The sequence below is a fragment of the Ceratotherium simum genome, chromosome 27 (genome assembly GCF_057802395.1).
Source record: "Ceratotherium simum simum isolate JZ-2026a chromosome 27, ASM5780239v1, whole genome shotgun sequence".
Taxonomy (NCBI): domain Eukaryota; kingdom Metazoa; phylum Chordata; class Mammalia; order Perissodactyla; family Rhinocerotidae; genus Ceratotherium; species Ceratotherium simum.
In genome coordinates this window covers 41,119,747-41,137,601 of record NC_141926.1, presented here as the reverse complement: position 1 = coordinate 41,137,601, position 17,855 = coordinate 41,119,747, and the positions used below count along the sequence as shown (strand labels likewise).

Below are 17,855 nucleotides of genomic sequence, written 5' to 3'. Positions count from 1 at the left end.
GGAAAGGTGAAAAAAGAAAAAAAGCATCATGGAGAATCTGGCCTTTCAAGAAAGGGGCAGTTTTGAATGAGCAAGCTACCAGGGCATCCCAGGCTGGAGTGAGAGCGTAGAGGAGAGGATACAGGCATGTGTGTTGGGACATAGTGACCAGCCCTGCCTGGAGGAAGCTGTGTTTAGTTACTGAAAGTGAAGGCACTTTATGAAAAGAAGATCATATTACTAGCTTTACTGAGAAGTAGCGAGAAGAAGGTGCTTAGAGATTATGGATGATCCTGAAGACTAGACCTAAAAGCACAACCTCGTATAATAGATAATTTAGATCTATCGCAATATTTCAGAAAAGATGTGTCAACATAGAATTATTATTTTTACATTACATTGGTAAAGAATTGAAGAAGAGAATGGAAAAGGGAGAGAAGTATCAAGAAAACTCATTAGAAAACTGTTGGAATGATTGGGGTATGGGGTAATGGAGCCTGGAGTTAGGGTGGTGAGGATAATGGAGCAGAGAGAGTATGTCAAGAAAACAATTAAGAAATAAAAATAATAATCGGTAACAGGCTAGATTACGGGACTAGAAAAAGTATAAGGAGTTGAAGATGTCCCTAAGCATAAAAGGATTGTGGTATTAATGACACAAATGAAAACATTGGGATGGGACTCACATCACAGGATTTGTGCCGATCCATATTCTTTTTGCTAATTTTTGGTTCTCTAAGTAGCTGCCAGCTAGTCCTAAAAAAGACTTTATTTTACTGACTTAGAAGTGGTGCAAAAAAAAAAAACAAAAAACTTTCCTGGCCACTCATTTATAAGAGAATGTTTACACAAAAGATACAAAAGAGTCCTTAGGAAACCCTAAGATGATACTTTCCAATACAGAGTTGAATATTCCCACTACCGGTGAGATACATTTGTCAAGTCAAATGTTGCCTTTTTTGTCTTATTTAGATGACCTTAAGATTCATCATACATTTCTAAAGATTATTTTCACTTAACTTGAAATAAAAAAACAAATATGTATATTTTCCATAGTTTCCTCTGGCTCCACGTGCACAGCCTCAGAGTTCTAACAGTCCTTTTGAAGTCTAAGTGGAATAGGCAATACACTGTGTTCACTGATATCATTTTGAAACTGTCTGACTCATTATTATATAAGGATGAGCGTTTCACTTAATACAGCCTTAGAGTAACACAATTTGTTACACCATAATTAAAGATGGACACATCTGTTCCATTTTAATTCAAACCCCTTTGAACATAATTACATAAAGCTGCAAGAACAGAAATTCTCAGTCTTAGAAATTTACTATCAAAAAAAATCATGTCTACAGAAACTACATGGTCAGAGGACAGTTTGTAAAATGAAGTCAAATAGATTTCTCTCACTCTGTATCAAAGCATGAAAGAAAGCCAAGAGCCAGATTAAAGTCCTGTCCCCATATGAAAGCCACAATTAGTTAAGGAAACCCAGGTGAAGGACAGTCTTTACAGAAAATACTAACATTTCATCCCTGTGGAGAGGTACTATCTTCATATATTCTCTTAGCCCATAGATAAATAAAAAGGAAGTGACAAATACTGAAGATAGTTAAAGGGAAACAGATATAGGAGATATTTAACATTCATGCGTTTACCTTTAGGCCTCCTACTAAATTCTAAATTTTGAGTCATGTTAATGTCCTAGACCTTGAGTAAAAAATAGCATATCTCCGTGATAAGGGCGTAGCCATTATACCCAAAATAGCTTTTAGGTTAATAATAATCAGATGTATAAATGAAGAAAGCAGAGGTAAAGGAAACTCTGTGATTTCAGAATGAATTCTGAGAATTCAATAACATGAGTTAAATGGTAAGCAAGCCATGCACACAAATATCCCTGAAATGTAGGCTGTTAGTCTGTTTTATTTACGTTTCCATATCCTGAAGATGGCTTAATGAGGAGACGCAATCAGGATTAGCTAAGCAGTGAGAACTTGGAGGGAACAGGGTGGCAGTAAGATTTATATAAATATTTGCAGAGACTGGGAAGAGCAGATGCTCCTATAATCCAGACAATGTGTCTTCATTTCATTTTAAAATAAAATAAAACAGTTGAAAGCCAAAATATAATTAATCAGAGGAAATGCTTTAATCAACATCTTCCAAATCCTTAAGCACTGCTGAAAAGATTAAAGAAACAGAAAAGAAATTAAAATATGATATTCAAAAGGAAACCAGAATTAGTCTATTCCTGACATTCTCCTTTTATTTCAGATGTGGGATAGAGCATGGAATTAATATGCATTTCCAATTGCTGCCAAGTAGTGAAATTTCCTAGGTGTTTAAGGTACTAAATAAATCACCTAAGACTTACTGTATAATTTACAAGGTAGTAATGATAGCTCTCTCTTCATTATTAATTTATTATGTGAAATGTGTATGCTTGCCCTTATTTCCTGTAGCTCTAAACAGAGATCTTTCCAACAGAATAGGAGCTAGCAAGTTTAACTGAGTGTCAGTTTTACATCATAGGTTACTTACAAAGATAAAAAAAAAGTTGCATATCAAATCCATGTAGATGTCCAATTTGGATCATACAAACCCAAAATAAAGGTGATCAACTTTGAATTCAGTTTTGGGCTCGGTTCTTCTAAACTCAGAATCACTCTTGCTATTATTTCTGTTATTTTCTGCCCAAGACTTGATGAGCTGCTCAATAGGAACCTATAATTATTACTAAAGCTCAGAGAAGAACAATTTAAACAGAGGATTTTAAAACAATGTCTCAAGGAAATAAAAAGCACATGCCTTCATGGCAAGTTCAAAATACATAAACATTTAAAGCTCAGAGCATTTGCCCTTTCCACAAACAAAATTTTGTTGGTGACAGGAATGATTTCATATGTATCACTAGAATATTATAAATAGTTTTTAACATAAGATGATCCATACAGAGAGTTAACAGGTCACTACTCTTAATTGCAAGAATACCTTTTAAATAGAACTTGAGGCTGGTTACAATTTCTAGCAGAAATGTTATTAATACCTACTAAAATTCTGCCACAAACTCTAGCACTTGGGATTAGAAGTCATGAAATCTTTCAAGTTTAATCTTGCGAAGACATTGCCAAAGTTATTATTATTGAAATGCCAGGGATCAGAATTTCTTATTGTATGCCCTCCTATAACCTAAGTAAACCTTAATGATGGGGAAGACTGATTGACCAGAGAGATCCATTGTGAGACCTATACTGGGGAATGGAAACAGCTATGTGGCGACTTCTTCTGTGTTCCATCACAGTTACGGTAACTTTGAAGCACATATTGCACTTATTTGCTTTTTATATACTAGCTATTTGATTTCTGTTCTACAGCTAGTATATAACTGAAAAGAAAACATAAAGATTCTTGTCTCAGTCACTAGATGGCTTTTGGCATTTGTTTAGTAATTTACGTGCAATGGCCCTTTGATCCCAATCACTGACCCTGTGTACTTCATTGTAATGTGAATTTATTATTATTAAAATAGTCTATATTTTATTATCAGAGAATAATTATGAAAAGTTTCCCTATTGGATTTATATATCAATGTCATTCTTTATCAAATAGATTGTGCTACTCAAATTAGTGACTTTTACATAACAAACTCAATTAATGATTTGTAACGAAGCCCAATGATAGTGCTTATTAAGAATATGGCCATTTCTATCAATAGACTCACTGGAGAGATAAGGGGCAGAGACTAGTCATAAGAACATTCCCTTTATTCTGTCTCCTTTTTCTCATTTCTTATCAAGACACCACAGAAAAGGATACAGAGTTTAATAATTGTGGTTGTTGAATATCATTACCACCATCTACCAAGTTTATCACTTGTCATGAGGAAATCAGAAATGAAGTTCTGTTGGGGATTCTGAGACTGGGACACAATATCTGGAGATCTGAGTCTCATCTCTGCCATTATGTTGCTTTGGGCCATGTCTATAAGATGAGGGGATTGGTTTAAGGCTATGCCACCCAAGGCACTTGTACCCTGAGAATTGTCAGCAGCAACCCAAGGCAAAAATGAAACCATATATGAAAATTGCTCATGAATCTGGAATTGTGCTGTCCGATAAGGCATCCCCTAGCCCCATGTGGCTATTTAAATGTAAATATAAATAAATTAATAGTAAATAAAATTTAAAGTTCCATTTCTCAGTCCACAAGCCAAATTTCAAGTGCTCATCGCCCCATGTTGCTAGTGGCTCTCCATAAAAAAGAAAATTCTTCATAAATGACTCTGCTATATTCATTAGTTCCTGGAACTGGGGATGATACCAAAATTGACAACCTGTTTCCAAGAACAGATGAATGTAGCAGAGTCATTTATATACAGTTTTGGCTTTTTGTAACCAAGGTTCTTATCCTTTTTTTTTTTCTGACAATGGAGTAAGACATGTGCAAATGACTCTGCTTCCTTTTTAACAAAAAAGTTCTGAGTATATATACATATATGTATGCACTTCAATACTAAAGCATGTCAGTGTTCATGCAGAACCCTCAAATCATATACATATATAATACTGTAGCAAAAGTTTACTGTGGTATATTAGCTGCTGATACTCAAAAAATAAAAAATAAAAGGAAGAAAGAAAAGACACACACACTACAAACACCTTTCAAATAAAAACTATCAAACAAAAACCAATACCAAAGATAACATATTCAAACTAGTACATAAGCAAGCAATCTGAGAATGATCTAAGTTTAGTACCTTAGATTTAATAATATCTAGTTAATTAATTATATGATTTTATATAATACTCTATTTATTAAGAAAGAGATACAATGAATAAAAATGTCAATATATGAGTAATTACATTGTATCACCATTGTTTTCAAACATACAAGAATATACACATTCAAATAAATGGTACTCAAGGAGTCACTTTTCAGAGAAATGAATTGCCTTTACATTCTCTGAAATATTCTTATGGATAACATTAGCGGTGTCAGATCTTAATACTTTGGGGAACTTTTTTTATTTTCAAAAATAATTCAAGGTCATCTAAAGCCAAATCTGGGTCATAATTTCTGGTTATAATCAAGGTGAAACTAAAAAGCAATAGGACATTTCTTTTTTGGGAATAATAGTAATGATGAGGCAGCATTTACTGAGCGTCCATAAAATACCAAGAGGTGGTGAGTGTGAGACATACCATTCCAGTCTGTAGAATTATTCCCAGCTTCCAGAGGAGGAAACAGCTCTTCACAGACGCTTCTTGCTTGCCTAATATCACATGGCAGGCACATTGCAGAACGAGAATTTGGACTCTAAAATATCTAGCTAGTGCAAATCTGAGATGCTAAGGGTAATTCTCAATGAGAAATTCCAAAAATTGTTTTCTTATTTATAATTCTTTTTACTTTCACAATTCCCGTTATAACAATTTATATTACATCATGATTCAGGTCAATACCTAATGTACATTTTATGATGTTATTATTTTTTGTGTATGTGGGGGGAAGATCAGCCCTGAGCTAACATCTGTTGCCAATCCTCCTCTTTTTGCTGAGGAAGATTGGCCCTGGGCTAACATCTGTGCCCATCTCCCTCTACTTTATATGTGGGACGCCACCACAGCATGGCTTGATAAGTGGTGTGTAGGTCCACGCCCGGGATCAGAACCTGCGAACCCCAGGCCACCAAAGTGAAGCGCACTAACTTAACCACTGCACCACTGGGCCAGCCCCATGATGTTATTTTTTAAAGGAAAATAAGCTATGAACCCAACTATTCCTCAAAATATATCTTGATTATTTTTAATGCAGAAAATCAATAAAACCCTTCAATGAAAATTAAAAAATCTTCAAACCATTGTTTAGTATTAATTAAATATTAAATCATTTGGTATAGTTTTCATAAATTTAACATGGATACTTTAATTTTAATTAAAAAGTAAATATGTGTTCATATAAATTTGCAATGAAAAAAACAGGAAAAATCATTTGGCTGTATAAGTTTTAGTGTGTTTACAAAAGACTAACAAAATTTGATATAAAATATTAAATTTGATGATCTAGCATACAAACATTGATTCTAATGTTTTAGTTTATGATGTTAATATACAGCTTTAAAACATAACTTAAAATGATTATCTCATATACAGTTCAATAAGAAAAAGGCTCATATAAATATCATGTACCATTGAACATTATCAACTAAGTATATAAAACTAAGATAAAGCTGTTCAGGTGGCATACTAGACAAAGTGGAATTATCAGAGACAGTTTGTATCAACTAAGAGAGTTCAAGCAGTTATTTAAATACTTGAGGCTATCCATTAGCCTTCAAAGCTCAAAGAAATCACCAAAACGTAATTATATCCAGCTTGGTGATGGGCACTTAAGTTTATAAGAGGTTAAGAAAGCCCCACAGGTCATGATTGAACAAATAGCTCCTGATCACAACACCAGTGATATCTTAGAAGAACAAGATTATAGAGACGAGATCTTGGTGTTTAAGAATGTCTGTGCAGTTTTTGAAAAGTAAGATTTGAAATAGCAGCTATTATTTGAGAAACAATGCCAATGAATCAGCATAAAATATATCATTTGTGAACAATTCAGTTAGTTTCTAACATGTGCATAAACCACCTGCAACTTTAAAAAATAGTTGGTGAATGCTATAAATCTTAAATTCAATCCCGGAAACAGTGTTAAGTACACTCCTTACTTAGAGGTTTCCTTTCTATAGACGTGTCTTAACCTATTTAATCATGCTCTTAAATGCTACCTCATGGCAGGCAATTAAGACTCTGTAAGTACTCAGAATATACATCTGTGTACCCATTTCTTTTGAGACAAGAAAAGAAAATTACTTAGCTGTAATTCTTACTCTCAACGAATTGTAATTACGACTCTAAACCTTTTGAACTCAAGCGCTTCCCTAGTCCATTGAGATAAAAAAATTCCCTCCAGCAAGTTCGAAATCATCCAATGTCCTCACAACAGGCGAGTGCACCTCCAATTCTTTTTGTGTGTGTGTGTGAGGGAGATCAGCCCTGAGCTAACATCCACGCTAATCCTCCTCTTTTTGCTGAGGAAGACCGGCTCTGAGCTAACATCTATTGCCAATCCTCCTCCATTTTTTTCCCCAAAGCCCCAGTAGATAGTTGTATGTCATAGCTGCACATCCTTCTAGTTGCTGTATGTGGGATGCGGCCTCAGTGTGGCCGGAGAAGCGGTGCGCTGGTGCGTGCCCGGGATCCGAACCCCGGGCCACTAATAGTGGAGCGCGTGCACTTAACCGCTAAGCCACGGGGCCGGCCCGCACCTCCAATTCTTGAAGTCCAAGGTGTATCTAAAAATATCAGCTTTACATTTTAAGGTAAGTAGAAAATGTTGAATGGAGACGGTTATAATGATGACCCAGGACGTTAAGCAGAAAAGTAAAAAACAAAAATTTACTTCCATAGATCTAAATAAAGTGTCTCTCCACTTAAGGAAACAATCCTAAGTTCTCACCTCCATAACTGGGAGCTGTTCTGATTAACACTACTTTTACCCAAAAATTATACAGTTTATCAATGTTCAAAGATTGACAGAGTACTGAATCTATGCTGAAAATAATTTAACTATGGATCATTCAGAATTCCCTTCAGAATTTTTTCCCTGCCTTGAGCATCATCATTAAACACATACATCATTATCACTGCACAATCTTGTAGGTGCAGAATGCATGGGAAATGGGGTTTTCCTGTACATACTTTAAAATGTATGTGAGAATAAACCTGCTTTTAGTTTATTTAATGGACATTTATCTCTGAATCATAAAATCAAAGATCTGAACAAAAGTTTATTCATTGACATTTTTTATATATTGGATTGGCAGGTCAACAAGATTTCAGTATATACAGAAATAATAACACACGTGTGTACACACACACACACATAATTTGTACAGCACAGCAAGACTTTAATATGCCCTTATATATACAAGCAGCCGTGTACCCAAGTACTCACCAACACACTCTAGCTGCTGAAGCTTTCTTCTCATCACTATAGCTGTAGTAACTCCTGGGTCTTCATTTAATTTTCACTGGTGAGGAAATACATGTCCAGGGTCCCCATTAACCCATTGCTTGAATCCTTGGTGCCATGGGAACGTTGATATCCTTCCCTCACTGCTGGAAGATGAGGGTGGGGAGTGTGAGTAAGAAGCTGTGTTTCCACTCGCACCTTCAGGCCCACTTCATAATGGGAGATGTGTTCCAGAACCTTGAGTTAGAAATTAGAATAAGTTTTCCCATGGAAATAAAAATCTGGACAGCTGAAACTTCCCAGAGGATTAGTATTAAGATTCAGCTACTTTACAGGATTTTGTTAACTGGTCAGGATAAACTACCTCACATAACACCAATATTATGAGAAAAATGCATTTGGAGTTTTAAAATAACTTAAAAACCAATTTTTGAAATATATATTGTTCATAATTTGGGAAATGTCCATAAATTAAAAACACAAAGGAAGAAATCAGTTAGCACTCTATAAAATCATAGAATTTTTCATAATTTTTATTGGACACACTTTTCAAGTATTTTCCATTGACAAATGACCAAATTGTAAATAGTAAAGTGTCGGGAGCAGAGAGCTTTGCCCAATATAGAGGAGATATGAGAATTAAGTCACATTTTCATTTGTGTTATTTTTTATTCTTATTTAACTTGCTGTTTTGTTTTGTTTTTTTCTTCTACAGACCTGGTAACACTGGACAATACTCTCCCTTTTTATTCAAATTATCATTTTTGTTTTGCTTTTTACTGGATTATACTAATTAGCATGTTAACAAACAAACAAAAGCTTCTCTTGACCCCGCTCTCCACATTAACTACTACTCCATTTCCTCCCTATGCAGCACAACTCTTTGAAAGAGTTGGCTTTACTTATAATTTCCAATTTCCTTCCTCCCATTCTCTCTTAAACCCATTCCAGTCAAGCCTTAAGCCCACCATTCTACCCAAACTTCGTGTCAAGATTGTTACTGACGGCCTTGTTATTCAATCCAATAGTCAGTTCTCTGCCCTTGCTTAATAGTGGCATTTGACACAGTTGATCATTTTCTCCTTTTTGATATATTTTTTCCAAGCTACCTCCCACTCAGTTCTCCTTCTCTATCTCTTATCACTTCACCTAACTTCTTGGTTCCTCTCCTCTGTCTACTTCCTTAGTGATCTGATGTAGTTCCAGGACTTTCTGTTAACACTTTAAGACATTGTTCCATCATCTTGTGGAGTCTATGGTTTCTGATTAGAGGTTTGTGATTTTACGAATCATTATTCCCCTGTAGGTAATGACTCATCTTTCTCCTGCTACTTTCAAAATATTCTCTTTAGCTTTGGTTTTCAGAAGTTTGACAATGATGTGACTAGATATAGTTTGATTTGTATTTACCTGGATCTGGTTTCACCTAGCTTTGAATCTGTGGTATTGTATCTTTCTTGATAGTGGAGAAATTTTCAGCCATTTTTTCTTCAAATACTTTTTCTGGTCTGTTCTCTTTCCTCCCTTCTGGACTCCAGTTACAGTTGTGTTAGTCCTTTTGACATTGCTCATAGGTTCTAAATCTCTGCTGAAATTTCTGAATCTTTTTCTTTTTACTTTTTCAGCAACAAAAATTCTATTCATCAATAGAATAATTTCTACTGATCTTTCTTCAAGTTCACTGACTCTTTCCTTTGTCATCTCCATTCTACTGTTAAGCCCATCCAGGGAATTCTTTGATTCAGATACTGTGCTTTTTAGTTCTAGAATTTTCACTGGGTTCTCTTTTTATGTTTTGTTTTTCTGCTGAGAGTTTCTATATTTTCAACCATTATAAGCATCTTTACTTTACCTCACTGAGCACAGTTAAAATAGCTACTTTAAAATCCTTGTCTGCTAATTCCAACATCTGCATTATCTCAGAGTTGGCCTCCACTGATTGTTATTTCTCTTTAGAATGGTCACATTTTCCTGATTCTTCATATGTTGAATTTCACATTATATTCAGAGCTTTGTAAATGTTATGTTGTAGAGACTCTATAATCTATTTTATTCCTCCAAAGAGTAGAATATTTGTTTCATCAGATAGTTAATTTAATTGAACTCGAACTACAAACCATCTCACCAGAGGTAGCTCAAATGTCAGTTCACTTTTTTTTGTTCTTAGCTGAAATCTTTCTCAATCATGTACAGTTCAAGTGTCAGCCAGAGAGTTGAAAGAGTTTATACTCAGAGGAGGGCTCCCCTTCTCTGGCTCTCTGTTTCTCTCATGGTTGCCCCAAACTCTATCTTCCGATTCTTCAGGCCAGAAAAACTTAAGCTTTTCTATTAGAGTTTAAAACATTCCTTGCAGAAACTACTGAAGATGATACTCAAGTTAAAAGTTGTAAAAAATGAGAAACTCATTCAATGCCAATTACTTCTTACAAGTTTCAATTTTCCTTCATAATCTGCCTGGTTTTGTTAACTCCTCAGAACCATTAAGTATTCCTTTTTGGTATTTTGTTTAGAATTTATTGTTGTTATTTGCAAGATGAAGGTCTGTTAGAAGATTACTTACACGTATTAATGGGGAACCAGCCCTCAATTGAGCCCTATGACTTTAAATACTATCTCTATGCTGAAAATTCCTTAATTAATATCTCCAGTCAAGATTCTTCCAGACTCATGTACCTAACTGCATGCTCAACATTCCAACAGGCTGTCAGATAGACATCTCAGACTTAATATATCCAAGATAAATCTCCTGATCTTTTCTCCAATCCCAAACTTGTTTATCAAGCAGCCTTCCCCATCTCACTGAGTTGCAACTACATCCTTCCAGTAACTCAGGACAGAAAACTCTGCAGTTCTCTTGACTCCTCCCTTTCATATCTTTCATCCAGTACAGTAGAAAATCCTGTCGGCTCCATTTAAAATATATTCAGAATCGAATCACTTGTGCTCACCTTCACGGTGGCCACTCTCATGCTTTCCCTGGAATACAGCAATAATCTCCTCACTGCTCTCATTGTAACTACGCTTGCCCCTTGGTCTATATTCACCACAGTAGGCAGAAGGACCCATTGAAAAGGCAGATCAGACCACTTTACTCCTTTCCTCAATGCTGTAACAGGGTCCTGTTTTACTCAAAGTAAAAGCCAATCCTGTAAAATGAACTGTAAGCCTAACAATCTGCTCTCCACAACCTCTCTAACTTCTTTTACTGCTCCCCTAAACTTTTGCTTTTTCTAGGACTTTGGCTCTAGCTGCTGCCTATCCCTGGAAGACTGTTCTCCAGAATACCAGGCCAGCTGATCCCTCACTTTTATCAAGTGTCTGCTCCAATCTGACCTTTAATAAGGCCGACTTTGACCATCTATTTAATACTGCAACTATCTCCCCCATCCCACTCTCCCCATCACTTCTGTCTCATCAGCCTACTAGAATGAAGCTCCATGAGGGCAGAGAGCTCTGCCCCCAGTATATCTCAAGTACATAGAACAGTGGCTGGCACATAGTAATCGTTCAATAAATATATGTTGAATAAATGAATATTAAGCCCCACCCTGCCAATGGCAGAAAACAGATTCTTAGTCATTTCTTGCTATCCTTGGTCATTTTAGTCAAGTTTATTCAAAATTCCCCTTCCTCTTCTTTCTCCTCAACCTGGTACCTAATTTTCAGGGGCTTATACGGAGGAGAGGGAGGCAAGGAGAGGATGTCTGGCCCATGGCTGCCCTCTGTACTGCACTGTGATCTGCTGAGATGGCCTCTGCCTCTCCTTGCCTCTCTTCCCGGATCCATCCCTACTCTGTTCTCTGAGATCCGTCATTACTCCATGGTCCACAGTATCATCAGACAACCAAACTGAGAACTCATTTTAGACCACTGGTTCCTTCTTTCAGCCAATTTTGCACCCTCTTTGAAGGCAGTGGAAAAATTTAGCTATTTTCCTATGCTTCTCTGGAGTCACAAACACCCTAAATCTTTATTAAGACGTTATTGTCTTGGATACCATAGAAAGCCAATAGGACTCACACCCTTGTCAATATGGGAAATATCTTCAGGATTAGAGCCTGCTGACATCTCATAACTAGCCCCTTCTACTTTTGGATATCCAAACTTATCTTGGGGGTTTTATAAACACCCCCCCACACACGCCATTTTGAAATAACCCTGGGGAGGGATGAGAAGCAGAGCACAGGCCCAGCTCTAAGCAGGTTTAATGGTCTTGCTTCTTCTCCCGTTCCACTCTCCTCAACAGTTCAGAGGAGCTCTCGGCAGGAGTGGAGGGAATTTGGAACTGGATAACACATTTCTTCCTGAATACTTCCTTCTTGCACAGGAGGTGAAGCTTTTGAGTTTGAATGCCAAGGATTTGCTGCCTTTTTTTCCCCCCAATCCTCCAATGATAGCATCCAACAACTAATTTCTGGAAGCCTGCACTGGAATGAAGGGTCTCAAGGCCCAAGAAAAGAAAAGCAAAGAACTTTAAATGTGGGGGAATGAGGTCAGGCAGAGAGGGAGGAAGTGACGGTAAGGAGGATATTTCAGGCAACACTTCAAAATATTCACAAATATTAGCTCTAATTTTTATCACCTGAAGAACTTATTATACTTGACTTAGCCTTTTGTTAAAAAATAATCATGTAGTAAAGAGAATAAAAGATGAGAAAATACAATTAATCTTTTCTCACAAGGTAGATTTCCACAGTAACGCTGCACTTATCCAATGTTTTCATGAAACTAAAGCACAAGCCATTTGCTAACCCTGAAGGTCTGCTGAATTAAGAAATCTTCAAATTGGATAAGTCTGTGAATGCCTCCCTGTCTGGGCCTACAAGTATGGTTTAGAGATTCAGGGACACGTAAGTGAAGAAAGAAAAAGAATTCTCCTTCTTTGACATAAAGTATTGAGAAACAACTTGGTGTAACATATTAGCATCAAAAAAAGCCAAAATCTAAATGAAGAAATTCTGAGCCTTAATGAAGGTCATATGTAAACACACAGAGAATTCTACACTAGTTTTAAAAGGAAACTTGGGAAATTAACTTCCACACATGATTAACTTTTTTAGTGGAAAGTAACTGTGTATATCCCAGGTAATATTATTTAAAATTTAGTTTCTTTTATAATTAATGAAGCAATTGAAAGTGATTACTTTTTTATTGCAAAGGAGTAAATTTTTTTAAAAAGTTAAATCCTCAGGATATTTCTACAGGCTTTTCCATTTGCCAGGCACAATCTCCCCAGCCCAGACTCAGCCTCAGCAAAAATAGCAGAAGGAACTTCCTGGATGACCTGTTCAAGAAGGTCAATTCCATCTCATTTCTGTTATTCACTAACTCTGTAGTCTGTTTCTATAATTTTATAAACTCCACAAAACAAGCTGTATTTTTACTTAATTCTTCAAAGTATATCCATCACTTAGCATAATGCTTAGTACAGAGCAGGTAATCAATTACATGTTTGTTAAATGAGTAAAAGATAAAAGAAATAAAATATGCAGTTAATTGCTCTGAGAATATTTTTTAACTGATTCATAGTTTTCTGAATGACAGATACACTACGACTTATTAAATATAAAAATCTTTTCCATTCTTATCTTCTTCCAAGACTCCATTGCTTCTGAAACTGCTGTAGAGAGCTATGCCGTAAATGTTTAACAACCTGCCCTCTAAATGAAAATAATGCATGTATATATGTACATAAATTTATTGTAAATCTTACTGACATAAAGATGTATAGCTTACAATTTACAAATAATAATAAAATATACAATATTCTTTATTGAAAATTCCATGTAGCCAATTATTCTCACAGAATGCTTTTGTAATTTTTGCCGAACTCTTGTATCCATAGCCAACCTATATTTGAAATTGACAAGTGGTTGTAATTCCAATGTGGATATCAATTGATATTTTTGTTTATGTTTTTGAGTACAATAAGACTGATAAAACAAAAATATACGTCAGAATTTCACACATTTGTCAATAATGTGAGCAACTTTTTTGCTGAGTCAGATAATAGCTTTCAAATACTGAAAGAATATTTTCTCAAATTCTTGTGGTCTTCACAACGCAACATCTGTACACACAACACATTTTTAAGTTTAATCTGCATTATTCATATGTTCCTCACTGATATATTCACCACTTTCTTGTGCGTAGACCAGGGGTAGGAAAGCTTTCTCTGTAAAGAATCAAATAGTAAATATTTTAGACTATATGGCCATATAGTCTCTGTTATAATTACTCCTTCTTGTCATTATAATGCAAAAGGAGCCATAGACAGTAAATAAACAAATGGATGTGTCTGTGTTCCAATGAAACTTGAACTATGTGCAATAGTAGAACTATGTACAAATAGTCCAACTATGTACAAATAGTCCAACTATGTATAAAAGCAAGCAGTGGGCTGGATTTGGCCCAAAGGATGTAGTTTACCAATCCTTTGCCTGGATATTTAACACAACTATAAACCAGGCCTGAATCTTAGCACTTGCCATTTTCCTGGAGTCAATGTGCCTCACATTGCTGATTTTGAGCTACCAATGTGACATCATTGCATGCTGAGTTGGAAAGTGATGGACAATAGAACAGAACACCATTATATAGTATTTCCACTACACAGATGTAATGTATATAAATAACCTGAAGAGTATGGATAACAACAAAGGGTAGTAAAATAATTAGAAAATGATGAGTTGTATTTATTAACTTTGTTTTTAATATATTTTATTTACTTGAAGTTTATATAATTTAAGTTTTTTAAATGGCTGTGTTTAAACATTGACTCATAAAATTCCTGAAAATTTAACAATCTGCTCTCCTGAGCTGACAGGAATAGGATTCTAACCACCACAGCTCTATCTCCTTCTTGACACTTTCTTTGCCCTCTGCACCGCCTCCTCTAATCTGGTTCTCTTCTTTCCTCCATGCCTTTCCCTTATTTATTCTCCGGGAGCTCCTTGTCCCATGCTCATTGTCACTTTATGGCATGCAGTGTGACTCTGTTCTTCCGACACTACGTCCCCCACAGCACGGGCGTTTAGCATAACTTCATTGCTGCTTATGCCCAAAAATACACACTTAGCTTTGCATTGTCACTCACATTTCTAAATAGCCTGCTGTGATTTTATATATATATTTCCATGTGGACGCTTTGATTCCTTACTGTCATTTCAAATTTAATGAGCCTAAAACCTGCCATCAAATTTTCAGTCCCCTCTCCCTTATGCCTTAATTGTTCAAGGTATTTTTGTCAGTAGGAACAGCTTGATATTTTTAATTCAACTTCTCTTTGGCCTATATCCTTTCTCATCGGTATTTCCTGATAAACGTCTTCTGTTACATCTCTCTCTATTCACACTTCCCCCATATATAGCTCACACCTGAATTACAGCAACAGTCTCTCGTTGATCTCCTTGTCTTCAACCTTATCATCCTTTCAGGGTTTATCACAGTGTAGTGAAGCTCATTTACTCTAAATCCTGAGTTGATCATACTTAAACCCTTGATTAAGACCTAGCATGGATTTTATCACCTACCTCACTAAGCCTAAATTTTATGCCTCAGTTTCAAGGGCTTCATAATTTAGCCCAATTTGTCTTTCCTAAGCAATACCATTATTCATTATCTCTCCAAGTAGACAAAATCTTAGGTATTGTAGCTTGTAATTCATTTTCATATGGGTAGTCAGTAAATAACGTGTTCATTTATCTCTTATTTGTCAATGTATTTTTAAATGATTGTAGCTGCATTCAGAAACTCAAAAGATGCGCTTCCACCTGAACAACAAAAATACAATCTGTTAAAGAAGACGTAGATATCCTGAAGACGCTCTATAAAGAAAGACTCATCTGGGGCCGGCCCTGTGGCGTAGCAGTTAAGTGAGTGCGCTCCGCTGCCGGCAGCCCGGGTTCGGATCCTGGGCGTGCACCGACACACCACTTGTCAGGCCATGCTGTGGCGGCGCGCCATATAAAGTAGAGGAAGATGGGCACAGATGTTAGCTCAGGGTCAGTCTTCCTCAGCAAAAAGAGGAGGACTGGCATGGATGTTAGCTCAGGGCTGATCTTCCTCACCGAAAAAAAAAAAAAAGACATCATTCATCTATTCATTCAATAGACTGAATAAATAGGCCAATTCCTAAGAACTGTGCTAAGTGCCAGGGACACTAAGATGAATAAGACATTTTCTGACTTCAGGAAGCTGCAATCTACTCAAATAACATCATAAACAACATATTTTTTAAATAAAATTGCCTCAGAAACTTTGCAAGTTTTGGTGAAAAAGGTATTAAAAGCTAAAAATCCACATGTCATTTCAAGGGCTATATAAAGAGCTTATTGAAGAATATTTCCTTCATTAGATAAATCAGATAAACCATTTAACAGGATATTTTTTAAATTAACTTTTAAAATATATATTGAATGCTAGACAATAATAAATATTATATGGATATTTGAAAATATTTTATCTCATTTCAAATTTTAATAGGGATTTTCATGGCCTAAACATTTGATTTAATCTATATTTTTATGAGATAAGTATATTTACACTTTTGTAAATTTTTGGCTGTTTTAGAGAACACAAGCAATTTTTGGTTATAACGTGTGTTCCACTCAGCAAATCAATACTAGCACTCCCTCAGCAACATACATTTTTACATGTGGCAAAAAAGAATCTTCAGTTTTAACGATTACATACTCCAGAAAAGGAAATCTAACATGTTTAAAAGCCCCTCTTCAGAACCTTTTTTAAAATGCTGATTTTAGACCATACGTAATCTCTTGAGCAGTTGTTAATATTACATGGAATACTACAGATATAAAAAGTGTTGTAACAAACACTAAAGAGTTATTACTTAGTTGGCCTCTCTAAATAAAAGTACACACTACTGGCTTTTCCATTAGTAGAATAGGACAACTGTATAGTATTGAGATTTTTTTTCCTAATGTAAATTCAGTAAAAAGTCCTTAGTCATAAGAAAATTTAAATTTCATTATGAGCAACTCTCAAACTTTTAGAAGTGATTGTCCATTATAGAGCTATTAGACAACACAAACAGATGTTTAACTCAACTATCGGGAAGCATAATACATGCAATATTTCTGTATCATAAAAATAACAGTAATGAATAATGATTAAAATCCAGAGTATTTAAATCCTCAACTATATTTTAAAGTGAAATTAAAACATGTTTAAGAAAAGGTATAAATTTTTAAGGATGTAATATAGATATTGTTTATGCACCTGGATTTCATGAAATTCTTAATCTTCATTGTTACATGAAGCCTGAAAAATTAGCTTTCTTTGGTTCATGGGGATTAGGTAGACATCTGTCTTCACTGTTCCATTAGCTCTCATGGTAGACATTAAATCTCCTTCTTGGAATTAAATGTCTTAAGAATGTGTAAAGACAGAAAATGAATCTTTTTGGTGAACATTTTTTTGAATAACTTCGTGTTTCTAATGTGATAATCTGTGTGTTATCTTTAAACCACAATTCAACCACTTAAAGGTAACTTCAAACTGAGGAAGGAAGTTGGACAAAGATCTGTTTCAGTTCTAAAATGCCATGATCTCAAGCTATAAGCCTTTTTTTAATTGCCTCAAGAGCTCATAACACGTTTTTTTCTCAAGTCAATGTAAATGTCATATCTTTTATCCATTAAGAGTTTTTTAAATTATTCACTAGTTATTCAGTACCAAACCTTATAATAACTGTCATTGACCAACCCAGTGTCAATTTGAGACATGTAAGATGTGATCAGACACGAAATAAAACTCTTTTTTTCACATGGCTCACAAACTGATTTTGAAGGCAAATGGAGAAAGGTGTTCTAAATTTGTTTTGTAAA

At 35.4% G+C, this 17,855-nt stretch overlaps 1 long non-coding RNA gene across 2 annotated transcripts in view; it reads right to left on the bottom strand.

Annotated features, from left to right (window-relative positions):
- The window catches only part of LOC147913487 (uncharacterized), a 107,315-nt gene that overhangs the window by 84,848 nt on the left and 4,612 nt on the right, over positions 1 to 17,855 (bottom strand). For both annotated transcript variants that reach the window (XR_015548686.1, XR_015548687.1), the window contains exon 2: positions 7,990 to 8,244. This is a non-coding gene — a long non-coding RNA (uncharacterized LOC147913487). The remainder of the gene's footprint in view (positions 1 to 7,989; positions 8,245 to 17,855) is intronic.